The sequence below is a fragment of the Barbus barbus genome (genome assembly GCF_936440315.1).
Source record: "Barbus barbus genome assembly, chromosome: 3".
Lineage (NCBI taxonomy): Eukaryota > Metazoa > Chordata > Actinopteri > Cypriniformes > Cyprinidae > Barbus > Barbus barbus.
The window spans coordinates 39224313-39230475 of NC_136731.1; positions in this window are offsets into that span (position 1 = coordinate 39224313).

The following is a 6163-nucleotide window of genomic DNA, read 5'->3' on the forward strand; positions in this document are numbered from 1 at the left end:
AACAAATAAAGTTAAAGTGTCTATTACTTTAAAACAAGACTTCTTGCACTCACATAGATTAATAAAATCTGATATGGATCTTCATGTTCAGTGTATTTCTGTTTGTTTTTTTAAATACAGATGTTGCACCATGGCAAGATTATCAGTATGGTTTATATGAAGAGCCGCAATGAAGTGACGCGGATTAAAAGAGGTTTAATGTTTTGATCGCAGTTTGAGACACGGAACAAAAGTAACAGCGAAGAAAGTGTTTACAGCAGACAGTACTAAAGATGAAGGAATTATAGAAAGTTTTACGGGAGAAAACCTTTGCGTGAGAGTGGGCTCCGGGTTTCATTGTTCACATCGATACCTGTGTTTGATGTCTTTCGACCACAGCTGTCGCCTCGACCTTTTCTGTCGAATATTGTTTCAGGTCAGAGCCCAAAGAAATATAAACAATATTTGAGCAACAATAATAAATAGGCAATAAACTGTTTTTTTCTTCTTTAGGCTACTTTATTTATTTTATCTTGTTCATTGCTTAAATTATTGTAGGGAAGCAAATAGCATTTTAAATATGCATTTATGCATTTAGCAGACGCTTTTATCCAAAGCGACTTACATTGCATTCAAGTTACAGTTTTTAGATCTTAGATAAGCTATAAATATAGATATGTGTTTTTTTTACCCCTCATGACTAAATTTTCATGTTCATATTTTTTTTCTCCCAGTAACCTATAATGTCTATACAAAATATATACATGTAAATAAACCCACTCTGAAAAATATTTTATATATTTAAATATTTTATTTTTTGTCAACATTGGTCAAGTGACAAATACACGTGTCCACACATTTAGAAAGACATTTTGACATCCATTGTATGTTACAATCAACATGTAAACGAAACATTCCTTCATATTAATAATAGCACATTCCCGGATAAACAGTGGACAATAAAAGTTCGCATATTGTAAACATTTTAGTGTGGTCTAAATGAGTTATTCTCTAATAAATGTGTTTATAAATAGCATAAACCTAGAGCCGTTAATAAAGCTTCACATCTGGAAATTCATTGATTCATTTGACCATATCGACTTCAATGGAAAATTGCAAAATAAAAACTATAAAATCAGCGTATAAATAAATAATGGACAACATTTGATTTATGGCATGCAGTGTAGGCTATTAAAAGTGTCTTCTTCTGGGTCTCGTCATTCTTCTGAAGTGGTCCATGACGACCAGGATGTCGTGGCGCACAGTTTCCCACGCGCAGCAGCTAAAATTCTGCCGGAAAGAAAAGTCACACAGTTAATCAATGCACATTTAAATTATGAAGGTATGAACACATTCTAAACTTTTTCGTTTTCCGTATCGTTCACCTGCTGTGTGAGAATCTGATCGAGCTTCTTGAAGTCTTCGACCAACCTCTCAAGTTCAGAGCTCATCACCGGGACCTAGATATTAACGACAACGATTAACATCCAAAACTGTAAATAATGAAAGTGAATTCTGACTCGGCCCATGCAACTTCTGACTTACGAAATGTGATTCAGCTTGTCTTAGCTTGTTGAGGTGTTCCATTAGATCTTGGAATGCATTGAGTTTCCAGTGGCAGTGGGTTCTATTCTTCTTGAAGAGCTCAAAGGTAGACTTATATGATATCCTCAGTGCTTGAGATATTTCTTCTTTCTGTCCACAAGAGAAAAAAGATCAAACATGCATTGTCAAATAAACATTGCTCAATATTTCCGGAGATCAAGCTCACTGCAGAGTGACTGAATGGCACACTTGAGCAAATCATCTTATTTAAAATCACTTGAAAGCAAGCAGTTACATTTGAGCGAGGCTGCAATTAAAACTCCGCAGGAAGATATAGATCTGCAGGATGCAACATTTCTGTGTCCTGTATTTTTATATTGCTGCCTACCTTTTTGGGAAGACTCGTGAACCGATCAGACATCGCTTTTTCCACCTCAGCCGGACATGCTTTATGGCCCTTAGAGAGAGAGAGAGAGAGAGAAAACGTTGACTTTTTTTAGCCATTAAATACACACAGGCTATTATATTATTATTATATTGCGGCCACGCTGTTGTCAATATTAAACCATTAAGTTTAATGAACAGTGAACAATATATTTTTAATAAAGTAACACTTAAAACTCTAGGCACCATTATAATCCTAATATTTAGGCTACACTAATACATTGTTAACATTTTAACATTGAAGTTGTTGAATGAATTAACATTAATAAAATGAATGAACAATGAATAGCAGTATCTTTGTCATTTAAAATGAACCTAGATTATGTAAAATTGTTTGCTAATTCGTGATGCCTTGTTAAATTATTAATCTAGCAATTTTACTCTAATCTATAGTAAATATTTATTAATAGATTAATGATCCATAGCACACTATTGTAGAGTGCGTAACATTTTTTACACATATAATATAGATAGATAGACAGACAGACAGATAGACAGATAGACAGATAGACAGATAGATAGATAGATAGATAGATAGATAGATAGATAGATAGATAGATAGATAGATAGATAGATAGATAGATAGATAGATAGATAGATAGATAGAGTCTCACCAGTGCACGCAAAAGTTGAATAGTTGTTTTCTCCTCAGATGATTCTGCAAATATAGATGGAGACATGACAATCCACAACAAATACAAAACAGTTCTCATTGTGGTTTTGTATTGACAGCTAGAGAGCAGAGCTACTATTCAAACGATATGATTACTAGGATATGGATACTATTTTATGGCAAAGGCTCTGGCTTTATATGATGTTCTCCGAAGAAATTACCCTAAATTTGCATTCCCTTCAGCAGGTGACAGTGCGGGAAGCCCAGAGGTATTACAATTGGAAGTTTCAGAAGGAGAAAATGAAATAATCACGTGCTTCTCTTTGTCCTGGTGGGCGTTCTTCTTCTCACCTTGAAAACACAGAGAGAGAGTCAGACTGGGACTTTCATCCACTATCACTAGACGCAATGACATCATAAGAAGTGTGATGTCAATACGAGACAAATTAATATAATTATTATTTTTTAATAGCCTATTATTTACGTTATAAAGACGTTATCTGTAGCCTCTTTTGTTCTGTTTTCTGTTTAGCCTATTCGCAAAAAAAAAAAATTAAAACACAATTTAAAAACAGCTGTAAGATCTTGTTTAGGGTGATATCATCAAACCGCTTGTGTAAGGTGATGACTACTGGAGCGGGTGGTAATTCCTCATTGTTACAGGGCACTGTTTACATGTAGAGCATTTCGCTTTCAGTTTCCACAATGAGCAGCATGCGCTCTCCAGCAGAATTCCTTCAGCATTCCCACATGAGCCGCGTATTATGACGCAATTGATAAAAAAAAAAAAAAAAAAAAAAAAAACGTTTATTGCTATGCTGCAAATTTCCCTTGCTTTTTAAAATTAAATCATTTTTAACCAGAAACATTCTGATTGTGCAAATCACCTTGTGGCTCATGGACGACGAGTAGGCTACGCTTCATTCAATCATTAATTAATAAATAGTAGCTACACCTAGGCTAAATGCAAGAAGAAATATTGTTCACATTAAAAAATAAAATAAAAAAATTAATTAAAAAAAATTCGGTAACAGTTTACGATAAGATTCATTAGTTAAAATTATTTAACCGCATTAGTAAACATGAACTAAGAATGGACAATACTTCTACAGCATTTATTAATCTTACTTAATGTTCATTTCGGTTCATTTAAATGCATTATTAAAACCCCAAGTTGTGTTTGTTAACATTAGTCAATGCACTGTGAACTAACATGAATAAACAATGAACAACTGTATTTTCATTAATTAACATTAACAAAGATTAATAAATAGTGTAGTAAATGCATTGTTCATGTTAGTTAATACATTAACTAATGACACCTTATTGTAAAGTGTTACCAATAAAACAAATAAATTAATTAAATACAAGTGAAAAAGGAAAATGTAAGCAAACTGTTTTTCAGTTCAAAGGAAAATTTGTTAATTACCTGCATCTTTCGTTGTCCTTTCTGGAAATTCATTCCAAAATTGAAGTTTCTTATGCTATATTTAGAAAAAAATTAAAGTAGGCTACCATTCATCCTGAAGGGCCAAAACATTGTTGCTCTTTCCAATAATATTCATAATACATAATAATAAAATAATGTATGAAGAAATGTTTGCCTTAATATGATAAGTTATTAAATGGTGTTATATATGGCAATATTGAAACTAATAATGAATTAAAAATAAAAATAAATCTAATATTATGGTATAATGTAATATATATATATATATATATATAGTATAACAATAGCCTAGTATCTTTACAAACGCTTAAAAGAAGATAATTAATTTTATGATACTTTAAATACCAATATTGTGATAAAACCAAAGATAATCAGGCTACTATTTTTATTTAACACAGACCCGGATACAACATCCAATAACAATACACTCTGAAACATACAGCTTGTTTTCATTTTGATTCTAAGCAGAAGTCTATTTCAGCATTAATGTATCATATATCTAAAATCATTTCCTTTTATTACCCTCGCGTTATTGCAAAGCTCAGTCGGTAGGGGGCAGAACAGAATCGCTGTCTTGATTAAACAATAACTCTCAGATTCTTGCCTTTATGTTTTACATTTACATACAACGTTTGTGCTCATTAGAAACCGTGTTAGTTGACACCTATCTACACCTAGGCTATTTACCTGTTGTATTGTTCATAATCTAACTGTCCTGTAACACTGTATAGCTTGATATAAATGGACAAATAAGAAAGTTTAGTATAAATGTTTATCTCATACACCACTAGTTTGTGCTTATGGCTCAACTGCCTGAATTTATAAAAACTGTTGTATTCATTGAAGTGCAATAGACTGAGGAGCAAAAGGTAGCCTACTTCAGTCTGAAAAATATTGTGTTGCTAGATTACAAAATCAGTCTGCATTCAATCTGTCATTCTACCTTAACTGAACAAAAAATGGTCACAGATACAGATTACTGAGACATGTTTATACTTGTTCAAGAGTTCAGCAGAGTTGCACACCACCTACAGTACCTTTGTGATCATGTCTCAGTCATTGACATACTACCTGTCCTCTACTCCAGAGTGGGATTGGGGCAAGGACACGTGAACCCTCCACAGGAAATGAGATAGTTTGAGTAGAGGAAACTTTATGTGACTGGCTTACTGAACAGGAAAGATGGAGTTTCCTTCCAGAGGATGAGGAAGAGGGAGGACTGCAGGGAGAAAGAAAGACAGACATATAGGCCACGACAGAGACAGTGTCACTTTCCAATAAATGTAAGCTTTTCTAACTGTTTTGTAAATGGTTTTTATAAAATATGGTAATATGTAATTGTAATAATAGTTTGGCTGCATAATAAGTAATATATTTTATAATAATACATTTTGATAAATATTTTAGTTTAAATTGTTGATGTTGCATTCGACACACTCCATGTTTACAACCATGCTGAATGCACCATGTGACGTTTAACTGTCCATTATGTGCTCACTAAACAACGATGAGTAACTAGAACATTATTTTATGACCTAACTGCAGCTGATTCATCTCTTTATCATAAAAAAATGTAATATTAACCGTTTATTCCAGGACAGCATTCCAAGAGCATGCCCAAATGGAACATCACTGAAAGTACAGAGTCCAAAGGCATCAGTAAATCTTCTCTTGTCCCACCCAGAAAACATGCTTGCTGAGGGTGTTTACTAACCTCTAGGTTCCGCTTTCATCCTCAGTGCTCAGAACGAGATTATATTTAGTGGTAGTTCAGTTCTGTGAAGCCTAAAAGTGATCAGAGGTTGTGCAAACTGGAAGGGAGGGAAGAAACCACCAGAGCCCAAATGGGTGTGAATCAACCACTGGCTGTTATTCATAGAAACTGCATGGAGAGCTCTTGCAATAGTTGATGTTTTTCATTCAGTGGTGCATGAGACTAAAGGGAATCTCTCTGAGATTTAGGTTAGCCTAAAAATACCGTTTTACTGCTCATTAGAACCGGAAAGATGTCAAGAAACGTGTACTCACGTGAGTGAACAGCGATGAAAGCAGAACTTTCTTTTTGCAGGTGAGAAGGCAATTTCTAAGTTCCTGTCAGTTGTAGTCTCTGTCATGTTTTCCTGTCTGCTGGT